The sequence below is a fragment of the Chiloscyllium punctatum genome, chromosome 3 (genome assembly GCF_047496795.1).
Source record: "Chiloscyllium punctatum isolate Juve2018m chromosome 3, sChiPun1.3, whole genome shotgun sequence".
Classification (NCBI taxonomy): domain Eukaryota; kingdom Metazoa; phylum Chordata; class Chondrichthyes; order Orectolobiformes; family Hemiscylliidae; genus Chiloscyllium; species Chiloscyllium punctatum.
This window is the reverse complement of record NC_092741.1, coordinates 87,420,813-87,438,662: the sequence shown is the minus strand read 5'-3', so window position 1 is coordinate 87,438,662 and position 17,850 is coordinate 87,420,813. Positions and strand designations below refer to the sequence as shown.

The 17,850-nt window shown below is 42.9% G+C and overlaps 1 protein-coding gene and 1 long non-coding RNA gene across 6 annotated transcripts in view; one reads left to right on the top strand and one right to left on the bottom strand.

The window, feature by feature from the left end:
- LOC140462260 (nuclear receptor coactivator 7-like) overlaps positions 1-332 on the bottom strand; it is a 116,062-nt gene extending 115,730 nt beyond the window's left edge. For 4 of the 5 annotated variants that reach the window (XM_072555988.1, XM_072555992.1, XM_072555990.1 and 1 more), the window contains exon 1: positions 243-330. The gene's annotated coding sequence lies outside the window, so the exon portion shown is untranslated. Of the gene's footprint in view, positions 1-242 lie in introns of all 5 variants that reach the window. The other variant, XM_072555989.1, reaches the window with a different exon arrangement.
- Positions 333-377: 45 nt separating this feature from the next.
- On the top strand, positions 378-4,949 carry LOC140462249 (uncharacterized). The gene is made up of 3 exons (XR_011954534.1): positions 378-524; positions 3,186-3,407; positions 3,730-4,949. It is a non-coding gene; the product is annotated as an uncharacterized lncRNA (long non-coding RNA).
- Positions 4,950-17,850: the final 12,901 nt, after the last annotated feature.

The following is a 17,850-nucleotide window of genomic DNA, read 5'->3' as shown; positions in this document are numbered from 1 at the left end:
CTGAGGCCAGGGACGTTTCCAAGACGGCCAGTTCAGGCAGGGTGACAACACACTCCTGAGGGGTCGGAGTCTGGTGTGAACCCACCCCCATGTCAGAGCGGCTGGGCTACAAGAGCAGGCCTTTCCCGAGGACGGACTCATCCGTCGGGAAGCAAAAGCCGCCCGCCGATTGCTCCTCGGTTTCAACAGCTCATCATCAACACCAGAGCAAACAAGACCCCGCAGTCGGTTACTTTACTCACACCGCGGCTGGGCATAGCACCTGTGTCACTCCTCGTCCTCGCTCACATCACCGTCCCGCCGCCGAGCCCCAGACCGTTAGGACACACCCCCAACCCCGCGCCTGCGCGCCCCCACCCGCTCGCTCCCGGCGTCATAACGGAATCGAACGTTGCAGACCCGTGCCGTTCAACAACAACAACAGCTTGTACCCACATAGCGCCGTCCATCGAATGAAATACCACGAAGCAAACTTTGACCATGAGCTGTATAAAGACGGATTTACCAGAGTCTTTGTCGAACAGGTAGGCTCAGGAATGTATTTCCTGTGGAGTGAATTGTTGAATTGAGGACCTTAGCACCCGAAGACAGTGGTGGAGCGATTAAATTTCAGGATGGTCAAGAAGGTCTGAATTAGAGGGGCACGTTGGGGTGCTCTCAACTCGGCCTTCTTTGGATTTTATTTTTCGTCTGCCCTCCAACTTCTTTGCCTGAAAGTGTTAAGGTAATAAGGCAGACAGGGCAAGGAGTCCTGATCAAGTGGTTAAAGTGATGGATGAAAAAAACCCAATGGACTTCCCCACATATATTTGAGTTTTGCTGAATGTACTTTTTAGGGGCTTTTATGATCAGTGATAGCGTCCCTACATGAAGTCCCATCTGTTCAGAGGTATACGTCATAAATGTCTAGGCAGGTTGAGTGTTTATTATAAAGGCAGTTTTTAATACAATAAAGCATAACCGAGTTATATCTTACTCGGCACTCTCAATTCAGTTTTTCTATCTTGATTTCACCGTCTATATCCCAGGGCTTGGCTGCCATTGTCCTCAACAAGAAGTCATATGACTTATCTAATTAAGTTATGTTTACATTCTAAAGGTTGTTTTTTCTAGTGACGATTAAACAAAGCCACTATTGTATCTGATAATGCAATTAAACTTAAAGCTGACAACTTTTTTAAAATGGGCATTAGCAGCCGTAATTCAAGTATTTTCAATTTTATATTGGTGGATTTTTAATATTAATACTTTCTGGATTGTTCCTGATATTGTACTTGTCAAAGTATGCAGAAGAAATTACATTTTCAAATAATCTTCATTTGTAATAAGTCGCAAACATATGAAAATGACCAGATAGTCCTTTTGAATTTTTCTCCCATTTAACCATTTTAATAGATTTATTTGATTTTATTGTGTCTTTTACTTTGTTACATTCAGCAGTGAAAAGTGTTGCATAGTGTTGCCATTCTCCAGTGCCATCTTAAAACACAAACATAAACCAAAATGTAGAAATATATAGGCAGAAAACTTTTAAAAATGAGTTTATTAACAGTTCTGAATATTCTTTACTTAGAGACAAACAAGATTTTTTTTAAATCTTAAAGTTATTTTAGATGGAAAATAATTCTTCTGACTCACAAAGGCAACCAAAAAGAAATTCCAGAAGACAGCAGTAACCATGACATTCATCAACCAATAGCCCATGTAACTCTTGGAAACAGAAATATAAACTATAGTCTGCAACACTGAACTCCCATTCTGTATGGGTTCCTCTGTTTAATTTACTTTATCAATCTGTTTCATCCTTTGTAGTGCAACTGCTGTACATGCTGTCCACTTTAATACACTTTGTTTCTCTGAATAATTTTGAATAAATCATCCTGAACATAGCATGAAAGTCAAAATAAATAATTACTCGATGAAAGTATGTGCAATTTTACTGTTGCAATTGACTGTTGGTTTATTTTTCCTTAAATAACCGAGTCATAATATATCTTGTTTGCACCAAACATATATTGATTTTAGCACTCTAACTTAATTTTGTAAACAAGGAATGTTATTTCATTATGTAAAAGTATATCATTGCAGAAGTGCTATGAAGGGACTGATGTACTATGACATTGTTTTGTGGCTTTTAAATATGCTTATTAGAATTGTTGAAAGGTGTGAACGAAGAATTTTGCTGTAAACACTCAACCTGCCTAGTCATTTAACTACAAAATTACAATATCATGATACATCTGATTTTGAAAAGAAATACAACAATCATATGCCTACCAAAAAATAAAATAGTATCCTCTATTTTCAAAATTAACTTTAAGTGCTAAAATCAATAAATGTTTGATATAAACAAGAATCACTATGACTTAGTTCTAAACCATAAACCAGCAATCAGTTGGAGTTGTAAATTGTGCACGATTTTTCACAGCAGTTTTTGTTCCACAAAATACACAAAAAGAGAGACCTGTGATTTTAACAGAGTAGCATTTTCAGAATTTGAGAGCACTGGATGCATGATAGCACAGAGATGAGATAGTTCAAGGGTTAAACGGCAATGGGCAGAGAGTTATAAGTAGAAAGATGAGAACAGGCCTCAAAGGAAAGGAAGTGTGAACATCAGGGAGAGAATAACAATGCCTAAAAATGACATCAACAGAGTTTGAATTGAATGGAGAGTAGCAGATGAGTTATTTTTGTCCACAATTGGTGACAAATCTTATTTTTATAAGTTTAGATAATAGTCTAATAGACGCATGACAGAATTCCAGTTTATTTCCATTGAATGTACCAAGCAGGAATTCTAAGGCACTTCTTATATCCTAGATAATTGTGTTTATGTGAAGTATTGTCATGGAGAAATTCCAGTTCTGTTTTTGGAGCTTCAGCAAAGGCTGCAAACACTACATTGTATTTGTGAGTGTGAGAGCTATATGAATATAATTTAAGGAGGTGGTGACTCCTCAGCTTATGGTCTGCACACAGAATAGGCAACCACTCGCAGGTAAGATGAACTAGGTCGGTCGGGCAGGACTCTCCTGAGTACATCATGCTCTCTAACTGTTATTAAATACTTTAAAAGATGGCAGCGGAGTAGGTCTCCTGAACCAGAGCTTGTCTGCTCTGTCCTTTTTGTTTTCTCTTTTCGTGTTTTTTTGCTCCTTCCTTCTTACCTCCTGTTTTGGCAGCAATGTCCAGGGTGAAGCCAGCACAGACCCTCGGTCTTGAGAACCTCAAGTGAAGACAGTACAGACTCCCATCCTCACTGTGGACTCCAGTCTCTGGTGAATTCAAAGCAGACTCTCATCCTTGAAGTGAAGCCAGCACAGACCTCTGTCCTTGATGTGAATCCAGAGTAGAATCCAGACTGGACTGACATCCCCAAGGTGAAGCCTCAACGCTGTCTGGAGGTAAGGTCCCACTGTCGTCTGGAGTGCTGACTCCTCTGCTCAGTCTCCTCTGCTTGGAAAGACTGTAATCTGAACTTTTTAATTTTTTTTATTCTTCTAATTAATTTCTAAAGTTTTGTAGCTAGATACCTAAGATGGTGTGAAAGTCTATAATGCTGGGCTTTTATGTTTTTATTTTTTAAATTATTCCTAAGAATCTGTACGTAGATGCCTTTGTACCTAAGATGGTGCCATAAAAGGCAAATTTGTAATTTTTCACAGTATCCTTTGAATACATGTGACAATAAATCTAATTCTAATTTTTTTTAAATTCCAAATACAGGTCAGGAAATAGTTATTCTGTGGAGTACAACCTGAGATGTGTTTCCAGAATAGTAATGTTGCTTTCATGATGCCAGAGTCAAAGATGTGATTGAGCAACTGCTGGTGAACTGTCAATGATAATAGCCCATTTTGATATCAAAAACACAGGTAGAAGAGCAGGTACAGTCCTCCAGACAGATGTTAGAAAGAAAGTTAATAACCAGTATTTCAAAGGTTAAAATGTGTTGCTGGAAAAGCGCAGCAGGTCAGACGTCACTGACCTGCTCAAGGACCACGCCGCCCCCCATGTTGATCTCCGCCCCCACGTCGATCCTCCCACTTCCTCCAAACCAAAGGAGTAGCCATGGGCATCCGCCCAGACCTGCAAAGGACCTTTGCTGTTCACAATGGACATCCAGTCTGAATCCTCTGAAGGATTCATACACTGAACCATGGGCCCCAGCTATGCCTGCCTCTTCGTTGGATATGTGGAACAGTCCGTTTTCCGGAGCTACACTGGCACCACCCCCCACCTTTTCCTCCGCTACATCGATGATTGTATTGGTGCTACCTAGTGCTCCCACAAGGAGGTTGAACAGTTCATCCATTTTACTAACATCTTCCACCCTGACCTCAAATTTACCTGGACCGTCTCAGACTCCTCCCTCCCTTTCCTAGACCTCTCCATTTCTATCTCGGGTGACCGACTCAACACAGACATTTACTACAAACCGACTGACTCCCACAGCTACCTAGATTGCACCTCCTCCCACCCTGCCCCCTGTAAAAACGCCATCCCATATTCCCAATTCCTCCACTTCCGTCGCATCTGCTCCCAGGAGGACCAATTCCACTACCAAACAACTCAAATGGCCTCCATCTTCAAAGACCGCAATTTCCCCTCAGACGTGGTCAACGACGCTGTCCACTGCATCTCCTCCACTTCCCGCCCCTCCGCCCTTGAACCCCGCCCCTCCGATCACCACCAGGACAGAACCCCACTGGTCCTCACCTTCCACCCCACCAACTTCCGGATACATCATATCATCCTCCGTCATTTCCGCCACCTCCAGACAGACCCCACCACTAGGGATATATTTCCCTCTCCACCCCTATCAGCATTCAGGAGAGACCACTCCCTCCGCGACTCCCTCTGCAGGGCCACACCACCCCACCAACCCAACCTCCACTCCCGGCACCTTCCCCTGCAACCGCAAGAAGTGCAAAACTTGTGCCCACACCCCCCCCCCCCCCCCCCCCCTCACCTCCCTCACCTCCCTCCAAGGCCCCAGTGGATCCTTCTATATCCGTCGCAAATTCACCTGCACCTCCACACACATCATTTACTGTGTCCGCTGCACCTAATGTGGTCTCCTCTACATTGGGGAGACAGGCTGCCTACTTGCGGAACGTTTCTGGGACACCCGCATCAACCAACCCAACCGCCCCGTGGCTCAACACTTTAGCTCCCACTCCGCCAATGACATGCAGGTTCTTGGCATCCTTCATCGCCAGACCCTGGCCACATGACGCCTGGAGGCAGAGTACCTCATCTTCTGCCTAGGAACCCTCCAACCACAAGGGATGAATATAGATTTCTCCAGCTTCCTCATTTCCCCTCCCCCCACCTTATCCTCAGTCTCAACCCTCGGATTCAGCACCGCCCTCTTGACCTGCAATCTTCTCTCCGCCCCCCAACCCCTCTCTGGCCTATCACCCTCACCCTCACCTCCTTCCACCTATCGTATTCCCAGTGCCCCTCCCCCAAATTCCATTCCCCCCTACCTTTTATCTCAGCCCGCTTGGCACACCAGCCTCATTCCTAAAGAAGGGCTTATGCCCGAAACGTCGATTTTCCTGCTCCTCGGATGCTGCCTGGCCTGCTGTGTTTTTCCAGCACCACATTTTTCAACTCTGGTACTCCAGCATCTGCAGTCCCCACTTTCTCCTCACCATTGTGTGGTTTGTTTTCTGTAAATTATAATGATGTGCTGTGCATGTTTAAGATAACCAATGCTAGTGAACAAATCTTTATCCTACAATCACAGTCATAATTTTAAATAAGTTAACCACAATTGTAAATGACAACTTGTGAAACTACCTGCTTGTAGCATTTCTCTTTTCATTTTCTTGATCTGTAAACCCAAAGATTACTTTAACTGAGGTGATCTAAACAATGCTCCATCAAAAGTATAGTTAGTCCTTACATTCTAACAGAGATTATACCTGATTTTTCTGTATCAATATGCAATTTGAAACAATAAACTTTATTGTACTGTAAGTATTATTTTGGACTGACATTTCATTTTAAAGTGAGAAACAGAAGCCGGGACTGTTTCTGGGTTGTTTGTGTGTGGTTCAGTGGTTAGCACTGTTAGTGCCAGGGACCTGAATTCAATCGCAGACTTCAACAACTGTCTGTGGGGAGTTTGCATGTTCTCCCCATGTCTGCATGGGTTTCCTCATGGTGCTCTGGTTTCCTCCCACAATCCAATTAGGGAATTGGTCATGCTAAATTGCCCATATTATTCAGGGATGTGTGGATTAGGTGCATTAGTCAGGGGTAAATGTAGTCCAGTAGGGTAGGAGAATGGGTCTGGGTGGGTTACTCTTTGGAGGGTCAGTGTGGACTTGTTGAGCCAAATAGTCTGTTTCCACGCTGTACGGATTCTAAGATTCTATGATCAACCCACCCACGGTGGGAAATGGCCATTTGTTGGGAATATGACTAAGGCATCTTCTTCAATTGTCTTAAGACATTCTCTGACCAACTCAAGGTGGTGAGCTAGAAGTTCAAATAGGGACCATCCAGCTAAGGGTGCAGCAGGATACATTAATGGTCTTTTACCAAGAGAGTGCTTCGCATAAATGCACCCCCTTCAGCAACTTTTTAAAAAACCCATTTTAAAAACTGGCTACAGAGCTGGGGCCATCCAATTGACTGGCAGCATTCTATGGAATAACTTAGAGTTAATCCAGTCAGTTCTTCTATAATGCAATGTTTACATTCTTGTGCAACCCCACGTTATAGAAAAAAATTGCGCTTTAGCAATAGCAGTTAAAGTATTGTGATGTAATTGTGTTTCAGTCAGTACATGTTTTAAAAGTTTGCACTTTAGAACCAGTGTCCCCAATTCAGCAAATTCATGTTACAGCATATATGCATTAACGAAAAGCATGTCATAGCAGAACGACTGTACATTAATATGTAAATAGTAAGTTACATCAGTAGCATCGTAAAAGATCACATGATAATGCAGAGAGTCTGAAGAGACATGCAACAGCGTCAACCTTGTGCTAATTCTAATTGTGCGTAGTTCTTAGAATATTGAATAAGCAATTAACTTAAAAAATCAACTTGGACCCCAACAACCTCTTCTAGGCAAGGTAGTGTGGCCAATCTCTTCCAACCTACCCTGACAATAACAGAGTTCTTAGATCAAATCAGATTACAATGTCAAATTGCTGAATGGCAGTCAATGTGACTAGGCTCTGCGCCCCCACCTTTTAGTCAGGGGCATGTAGACTGTGGTGCCTAGTAACATTATGGTCTATGCTTCTACTAACACATCCAAGGGTCTTGCAAGCCTTTCAACAATCTTCTGTCTCTGCCACTTCCAGATACTTGCTTATATACATCTATTTGTTTCTGTACCCATTTGAAAAGTGCACCATATAGTTTATTTTGCCTCTTCTCATTTCTCCTATTTTCCCCCACGCCATTCCATGACTTGGGATTCCTAATCTTCTCCCTAACCTGTACACTCTCAACCCACTGTCAAAATTCCTGCAGGTCTCAAGGCAAAAACACCTGAGAAAGGATATGAATCAGAGGAAGTATGAATGGATGGCTGCTTCTGAACTGTGTTCATCCTTCATAGCTGAAGATGGCCACGACATCAACTAAAATTCAATGATATCAGTTTAATCTACAATATATTCAAAGGTGAGCAAACTATAGAAAAACTAGGAATGAAAAGAAACCAGTCTGTCAACAAAATTGAAAATATAAAGAACAGTTGATTGTCTCACACTTCTATGCATTTGAGAACTGAACAGATTGCTCTGGGCATGCAAGTAAGCTGTACCATTTTCACATCATCAGCTTGCAAGGGCTAGTCAAGATCAAATGGCAAGACAAGGTTCCAAAAACTGAGATTCTGTCCTTGATTGAAATTCCTATCATCTAAAAACTTTTGAAGGGAGCTCAAATACAGCAGGATATATTACAAGATTGCCTGATGAGCACTAGCCGGTTATGCACTTTTACAATAAGCTAATTGAAGGGAAATGTTCACAGGACGTTAACAGAAAGCATTTCTGACATACTTTAAGGTGTCAGTCAAGCATATCAATATTGCCCCTAAGCCATGGAAGAAACTTACACAGGGTCACTCTGTATGGCACAGTCTCTGCAGGAAAACACCTTGATTAAACAGAACAGAATTTGCACTGGCCAATACCGATCATGAACTTTTCAAGTTGAGAACCACAAGTACCTCTTCAACATCAACAAGTATGTCGGCCCAACATGCAATAGATTTTGCACAAATAAACTAGACTAATTGGTCACGTTGTACACAGTCGCTGAAACTTAGCCTCCATATTAAGAGAGGAGTTAGTGGGTAGGAAGATGAAGACAAGGGCAACCCTATCCTTATGCAAGGAAGATGCGGAGGAATGCGAGCAAAAGTGCAAAAATGATCATACTTGAACATGTATGGCACACATTGACCAGAAACAGAAATGCTGTGGGAATTTTCGAAATGCTGATATGGCCAGATAAATACTGTGGTTACAAGAGCAAGTCAGAGGTGGGGAATGCTGCAGGGAGAAACTCGCTACCTTTCTCCCCAAGGCTTGGCAACATCTACTAGACACAATTCAGGAATGGGATGGAATAGTTTTGGAGATGGGTGACCGCGGGCCCAAAATTGAACATTCTATATTAACCCACAACCAGAGATATCAGGCCTAACAAAATTGGCCAACTTAATAAGCAGCTAGCAGCTATCTGCTATGGTGAACAGTGGAAATCAAGATCAAAGAGGTTACAAAGGAGGAGCAAGTTACAACCAGCCCAAGGGTTTTGGATTGAAGAGATGTTAATCAGACATTCTGGCATCTTGATTACCTGAGTAAGTGCACTTTACACCTCTTGGCATGGCAATAGTGAAGGATAATAGTATTACCTCATGGGATGATTTGAGCTCATGACCCCACTGGCCAAAGGCTACTGAGGATTCTGGACAGCCCGGTGTGAGGGTTAAAAATGCATATCATCCCCTCAGGAAAGACAATGAAGACTCAGGGGACACTCACAGCAAGATTTGAGGTAGAAGATCATGCAGCAACCCAAGACAACCTAGAAGGAGGTCTGCCTTGATGTGCAAGACTCATCTTTGTAGAAGAGAGTCAGCCTTACGTTGGACAGGAAGGAGATTCCAATGGCCAGGCTCAAACACATGGGTAATTGTGGCTGATATCCTTTGTCAAATGGATGGAACTAGATAAAAAAGTAAATGTTTTAGGAATGTGGGAAATTCTCACATGGTGTTTTTAGTAGGGAATAATTTGTTAATAAAATTGAATTGAGCCACAAACTTGAGGGAATTTTGTGTCCCTTTGTCCACCTTACTGACAAGAACACTTGGGTCAAGTGTTTTTAATACATAAGTGGTCAAAATATCCAAAGCACAGAACATGTTGGTGTCCCTGGGTGGTCTTCGATTAGAAGTGTTTATATAACCTCCAAAGTTGAATCCACCAACCTTGAACTCTTGGACATCCAGCCTGAGCCTGATTTAAGAGGCAGCTGCCTCATGTGACGGCCAGGATTCAAGTGGGTGGAACAGGGTGGAGGTTTCCACCCAGTGATTGGGTCAAAAACAAAGTACCGTATATACTTGTGTAAAAGTCAAACTTTGTAAGGTTAAATTTATGGGGTTGACAGTTACATGGATACTACTTTTGAGGGTCTGGAAAATGCTGTATCATGAGCAGAAGTCCAATTAAAGGAAAGAAAAACATAATGAATTACGGTAATACAACTGCATTCCACAAGTGTTACAGGGAAACAGACACTCACACAAAGTGAGGTTGTCACCTGATTCTAACCTGATGCATCTTAACCTTTTGTACCAATCTGGTGTGAATTGTACATCAAAAGACATAATAGCACAAAGAATTCATTTTCTCATCATAACATTTTATGTACAGGATAATATGTTGACTCCTAAATGTTGATCTGTTATCTGTGAAGAACTAGGGTTGACTTTTACACGAGATATGTGGAAAATTCCAGACGTTTTGGCCAAGAATAGGGGGTCAACTTTTACATGAGATTGACTTTTACTCAAGTATGTACAGTATTTGTAATGTGAGGAGGAACAAACTGTCAGAGTTAGTATGGAGAAAAGAAATCTAGCATAGGCTAGTAGAGAGTAAGGGATCTGCAGAAAACAGAGGCAAGAAGCTGAATATAGGATCAGAGGGCCCATGAGGTGGTGACAAGCCAGAAATTAGGGTTGGGGACCCATAAGGACACAGAGAAAGTAGGATATGGTTGAGGAACCACGAGATAAGTTGTCATGAAAAGGGTCAGGGATGCGGAGTTGCAGAGAAACAAAACAGCAGCCGCAGGGACCCATAAGAGAGAGCAGTAAATTAAGAGGATGCAATAGAGAAATGACACAATGCTCAGAGTGGGAAGAGGTGCCAAGAAAGTGCCGAAATAAGAAGTTGCCCAGGTGAGTCAACCATAGCAGTGAGCACATACTTTGATCCAAGGAACAGAACTGCTTGCAGGTGGTGCAGAAATGTACATTAAAACTCAGTGATAGCCAGCTACATAGAGCTCAGTAAGGAGCTGGTAGAGGTGAAGCAGGAACTGGAGAAAGTAAGAGTCAAAGCAGCAGAGTAGGAGCAGAAGAAACAGGTGAATACACATGGGACAGTTTCAGGCTTAGTGAAATAGAGCATACCAGAAGATGCAGTGTGTGGTCATAGATTGAGATGTAACTCAAAAAGCTGTGGACAAGCTGACCAAGAAATGCAAACACCTTCAGGGTGCTCTCATAGTGCTGCAGCAGGCAGGCAAAGAAAACAGCCTGCATTACAGACCATTCAAAATGCCAGCATGAGACTGAAATATTAAAGTCCTGTTTCTGTGCAAACAAGAATGATGTGCACATTTGGGACAATAGAATCAGATGGGGATGGTGATTATGGGATACATGGGGAGGAAATGGAAGAACCCTGAGGAGGTGGTGGATGCGGGTACAATTACAACAGTTAAAAGACACTTGGATAGATAGGTGAATAGCAAATGTTTGGAAGCATATGGTAAGAGCACAAGGTGGGGCTAGTTTAGTTTGGGATTATGTTCAGCATGGACTGGCCAGACTGAAGGGTCTGCTTCCATGCTGTATGACTCTATGACTCCATAACAAGCCCATAGATGCATCACCATTGGCAAAGATTGGGGACCTCAACTCCCTTTCCAGAGGCAATATATCCTTCAGCATCCCCAGAATCTTACCATGCCGTGATGAACCCAGTGACCACAACTCATCAGGACAGCTGGAACAATAGTATAGTACAGTTACTTATATAGCTCTCATCGAGTCATAGAGATGTACAGCACGGAAACAGACCCTTCAGTCCAACCCGTTCATGCCGACCAGATATCCCAGCCCAATCTAGTCCCACCTGCCAGCATCCGGCACATATCCCTCCAAACCCTCCCTATTCATATAGATGCCTTTTAAATGTTGCAATTGTACTGGCCTCCACCACTTCCTCTGGCAGCTCATTCCATACAAGTACCACCCTCTGCATGAAAAGGTTGCCCCTTAGGTCTCTTTCATATCTATCTTTCCCCTCTCACCCTAAACCTATGCCCTCCAGTTCTGGACTCCCCCCCCCCCCCCCCCCTCCCCCACAGGGAAAAGACTTTGTCTATTTATCCTATCCATGCCCCTCGTGATTTTATAAACCTCTATAAGGTCACCCTTCAGCCTCCAACACTCCAGCGAAAACAGCCCCAGCCGATTCAACCTCTCCCTATAGCTCAAATCATCCAATCCTGGCAACATCCTTGTAAATCCTTTCTGAACCCTATCAAGTTTCACAACATTTTCCGATAGGAAGGAGACCAGAACTGCACACAATATTCCAAAATTGGCCTAAGCAACGTTCTGTACAGCCGCAACATGACCTCCCAACTCTTGTACTCAGTACTCTGATCAATAAGGGAAAGCATGCCAAACGCCTTCTTCACTATTCTGTCTAACTGCGACTCTACTTTCATGGAGCTATGAACCTGTACTCCAAGGTCTCTTTGTTCAGCAACACTCCCTAGGACCTTACCATTAAGTGTATAAGTCCTGCTAAGATTTGCTTTCCCAAAATGCAGCATCTCACATTTATCTAAATTAAACTCCATCTGCCACCAATTGGCCCAGCTGATGAAGATCCTGTTGTAATCCGAGGTAATCTTCTTCACTGTCTAATACACCTCTAACTTTGGTGTCATCTGCAAACTTACTAACTGTATCTTTTATGCTCACATCCAAATATTTATATAAGTGCTGAAAAGTAGTGGACCCAGCACCGATCCTTGTGGTACTCCACTGGTCACAGGCCTCTAGTCTGAAAAACAACCCTCCACCACCACACTCTGCCTTCTAACTTTGAGCCAGTTCTGTATCCAATTGGCTAGTTCTCCCTGCATCCTGTGAGATCTAACCTTGCTAACCAGTGTCCCATGGGGAACCTTGTCGAATGCCTTACTGAAGTCTATATAGATCACATCTACTGCTCTGCCCGCATCAATTCTCTTTGTTACTTCCCCAAAAAACTCAATCAAGTTTGTGAGACATGATTTCCCACACACAAAGCCATGTTGACTATCCCTAATTAGTCCTTGCCTTTCCAAATACATGTACATCCTGTCCCTCAGGATTCCCTCCAACAACTCGCCCACCACCGATGTCCGGCCCACTGGTCTATACTTCCCTGGCTTGTCCTTGCCACCTTTCTTAAACAGTGGCACCACATTAACCAACCTCTAGTCTTCCGGCACCTCAACTGTGATTATCAATGATACAAATATCTCAGCAAGAGGTCCAGCAATCACTTCTCTAGCTTCCCACAGAGTTCTAGGGTACACCTGATCAGGTCTTGGGGATTTATTCACTTTTATGCATTTGAAGACATCCAGCACATCCTGCCCTGTAATATGGACATTTTTCAAGATGTCGCCATCTATTTCCCTAGATTCTATATCTTCCATGTCCTTTTCCAAAGTAAATACTGATGCAAAATACTCGTTTAGTATCTCCCCCATCTCCTGCGGCTCTACACAAAGGCTGCCTTGCTGGTCTTTGAGGGGCCCTATTCTCTCCCTAGTTACCCTTTTGTCCTTATATTTGTAAAGACCCTTTGAATTCTCCTTAACTCTGTTTGCCAAAGCTATCTCATGTCCCCTTTTTGCCCTCCTAATTTCCCTCATAAGTATACTTCTACCAACTTTATACTCTTCTAAGGATTCACTCCATCTATCTTGTCTATATCTGACATATGCTTCCTTCTTTTTCTTAACCAAACCCTCAATTTCTTTTGTCATCCAGCATTCCCTATACCTACCAGCCTTTCCTTTCACCCTCATAGGAAAATACTTTCTCTGGATTCTTGTTATCTCATTTCTGAAGGCTTCCCATTTTCCAGCCGTCCCTTTCCCTGCGAACATATGCCTCCAATCAGCTCTTGAGAGTTCTTGCCTAATACTGTCAAAATTTGCCTTTCTCCAATTTAGAACTTCAACTTTTAGATCTGGTCTATCTTTTTCCATCACTACTTTAAAACTAATAGAATTATGGTCACTGGCCTCAAAGTGCTCCCCCACTGACACCTCAGTCACCTGCCCTGCCTTATTTCCCAAGAGTAGGTCAAGCTTTGCACCTTCTCTGGTAGGTACATCCACACACTGAATCAGAAAATGTTTTTGTACACACTTAACAAATTCCTTTCTATCTAACCCCTTAACACTATGGCAGTCCCAGTCTATGTTTGGAAAGTTAAAATCCCCTACCATAACCACCCTATTATTCTTACAGATAACTGAGATCTCCTTACAAATTTGTTTCTCAATTTCCTGCTGACTATTAGGGGGTCTATAATACAATCCCAATAAGGTAATCATCCCTTTCTTATTTCTCAGTTCCACCCAAATAACTTCCCTAGATGTATTCCCAGGAATATCCTCCCTCAGTACAGCTGTAATGTTATCCCTTATCAAAAATGTCTCTTCCCCCACCTCATTTGCCTCTCTTTCTGTCCTTCCTGTAGCATTTGTATTCTGAAACATTAAGGTCCCAGTCCTGTCCATCCCTGAGCCATGTTTCTGTAATTGCTATGATATCCCAGTCCCATGTTCCTAACCATGCCCTGAGTTCATCTACCTTCCCTGTTAGGCCCCTTGCGTTGAAATAAATGCAGTTTAATTTATCAGTCCTACCTTGTTCTCTGCTTTGTTTGTGCCTGCCCTGACTAATTGGCTCATTTCTGTTCTCAACTGTACCAGGCTCAGATTGATCTCTTTCCTTATTATCCCCATGGGTCCTGCCCCCCCCCCCCAACCTTACAAGTTTAAATCCTCATGAGCAGCCCTAGCAAATCTCCCTGCCAGTATATTAGTCCCCTTCCAATTTAGGTGGAATCTGTCCTTCTTGTACAGGTCACTTTTACCCCAAAAGAGATTCCAATGATCCAAAAATGTGAATCCTTCTCCCATACACCAGCTACTCAGCCATGCATCCATCTGTTCTACCCTCCTATTCCTGCCCTCACTAGCTCATAGCACCAGGAGTAATCCAGATGTTACTACTCTCAAGGACCTCCTTTTTAAATTCCTGCCTAACTCTCTGTAATCTCCCTTCAGAATCTCAACCTTTTCCCTGCTGGCCCCTCTCCTCTTGAGAACATTCTGCATCATCTCTGAGACATCCTTGATCCTGTCACCAGGGAAGCAACACACCATTCTGATTTCTTAGCTTCTGGCCACAGAAATATCTGTCTATACCTTGGACTAGAGAGTCCCCTAACACAATCGATCTCTTGGAACTCGACATACTCCTCATTGCATTAGAGCCAGTCTCAATACTAGAAACTTGACTGTTCATGCTACATTCCCCTGAGAATCCATCACCCTGTACATTTTCCAAAACAGCATACTCGTTTGAAATGGGGAAAGCCACAGAAGACTCCTGCACTACCTGCCTACCTTTCTTACCTTTCCTGGAGTTAACTCATCTATGTGACTGTATCTGCAACTTTTCTCCCTTCCTGTAACTGCCATCCATCACACCCCCTTGCTCTTGTAAGTTCCTCATTGCCTCTAACTGTCTTTCTGACTGATCTATTCGATATGATAGAATTCGCAACCAACAGTATTTATTGCAGATATAATCCTCAGTAACACGTAAATTCTCCCTCAACTCCCACATTCAACAACAAGAGCATATCACTGTACTAAAGGCCATTTTTGCTTCATTCAATCTACAGACCCAGAAAATAGCTCTGTCTTATTCCTCGACAAAACACTGCTCCAGATTAAATTAATGTTTATGGCTTATATTTTTAAGTTTAATCAAGAGACATATCTCAATATAACATATAATCAAGAAAGAACCAACTCTACTCACTACTGCAGACTTACTGTAAGGCCACACTTAAAATATTTACTTACCTGTTTCTGTACTATGACCTCTCCCAAACAGGTTCCTCCAAGATTAGTTGTGAATTTCACTGTTTGTTAATTTTATCAGACACACTCCGATGTCTAGCAATTCATGAATTCAAACAGCAAAGACAGTAACTGTGCAGGTTCACTGCTGTGTCAGTTAGTAGTGTGGGTTTCTTTCTCTCTCTCTCCTACACTGACCTCACCATATGCTTCCTTTGTCTGATCCTCTCCCTTTGCCTTTTTTCTCCAAAGTTCCAAAACTGTGCAACAGCATATAAAACAGTAATTGCTGCTCCTCGAATTCGAGGGAATCACCTCCAACGCCTAAATTACCTCAAAAAAGGAGCAGCCTGTTACAACCAGAAATTTTTGTCGTACTCCATCTTGGATTACCCAGAATCCTCAGTGTTTATGGTGGCACAATTGACAGAGATAGCAAAAAAGATCTATGTATTTGAGCTCACAGATGACTCCAGTATCTTTATTGACAGCACCCACTAACAAAGGGTTCTCCACAGGTTTGATCATGTCAAGAAGGTAAAATTAATGTTAATGTGCCTGAGGCCCAAGATCCATTCTGCCTTACCCATTCCTCAGAATGTGGGTGGAGGGGAGCTGCAGGCCATAGAAACAGCAATCCTTGCCTATTTAGCACACAATAGGGGAGACCTGTGGAGGGGCTAAATAGGTGTAGTCAGTGAAAGGGAGAGCACCCAACTGCATTTGCAAGGCCGATCTGGACACAATTCACAGGAGTCTTCAGTGCACTAGATGGGATTGTGCTGATACGATAAACAGAACAAATTGGACCAGAATGCTTGTCTCACCAGCCACTGAGACAGGAAAGCCTATAAAAATTTTGATCCCACTGACAACACATACACAGAACAATGGGTGATAAGGAGGAGCTTGGGAGAAGGGGATTCAGGAATCCAAGCACCACTAATCAGGCAAAGAAGAAATGCACCCAGTAAAAATCCCAAAATCCAGTTCCATGTGGAGGAACAAAGGGTGCAACCAAAAGATGGGAGTTATTATCACAGCCATACGCCCATCCTGCAGTGAGAGATAGGGATCAGCAGCTGCCGCCTCAAGAGAAATGCTATAATTGTGAGTACATAGGCCACTTCACAAGGGACTGCAAGCATCCAGACTGTGCCACCACAGAAGCCAGGCTCAAATTCCCAGTCCATACTATTGGAAGGACCGAAGAGACAAGCAACAGTTAATTTGGTGGGGAAGATCATGCAGCCAAATGTAATGGAGGATATCCAACCTCTAAATCCTTGTGTTCTCACTTGGATACACGCCCAAAACCATAACGGAGCTGTGCCTCTCCTCAGGAAGTGTGCAGCATCAGACAGGACAGTGTGGGACAGCCCCTGCAGACCGTGAGATGGAAGGCTGCTCCATTGAGTTTTTATGGGATACAGGGGTATCCATACGACACTTAACACATGGCAAGGTTTTGATAACACATGGCGCACCCATTAGAAAATACATCTGATTAGATTCACTGAACATCTACATGAGGGGGCAGAGGCAGAACCTATAGAATCTAAACTGAGAGATATGGTCTGCCATTATCCATCTTAGTTGGTAATCTCTGTACAGGCCCCAAACTCATTTTAGAACCTTATGTGGAAGTGTAATTTATCTTTTGGTCCGGCCAATTGTGACACTGGACAAATGACAAAGTTCAATAAGACCCCAAGAAGATTGCGACAGGCACATACTAACAGAGAATGTGTACCATGAGGGAATTGTGGATGACACCCACTGAAATGACTGAGGACCCAGCAGAACAGGAAAATCTCACAGAGCACAAGAGTACATTCACCTGTCACAAACATGACTGTGGTCTTTCCCCAAACAGGCAGATGGGGAGGTGGTAAAAATTGTTACATCAAGGAGTCCTAAGCCCTGTAATATCTACCAATAACTCGCCAATGTGGCTGATTAAGAAATCAGATGGCTCTAAGCAGCTCACCATTGAATATAGGGAGCTAAATTAAATCACCCCGATGATGGCAACGACAGTTGCAACTAGCTCTGAAAACGTGATAAGACAGGCCCTACAGGGAATATATTTCACCATACTGAACAGAAGTAATGGATTTTGGTCTATGCTGCTTCCCTGACACAATTCACTGCACCCAGCCCTGGTGCTTCACAGGAGAATAGTGGTCATAGAAAAATATTGTCATAAACCTCTGCTACTACTATGGCCCAAATCTGCCAATCCATCCTGGTTGTACAGGGCTACAGCACGATATAGAATGATAGACAGCCAAATCATCATTTTCATCCATTGGACAATTGTCATCATTGAAATTTTAATCATCCGTACCTCAAAGCACCAACCCACTTCTAACTCCTCATTTTGGATTAACA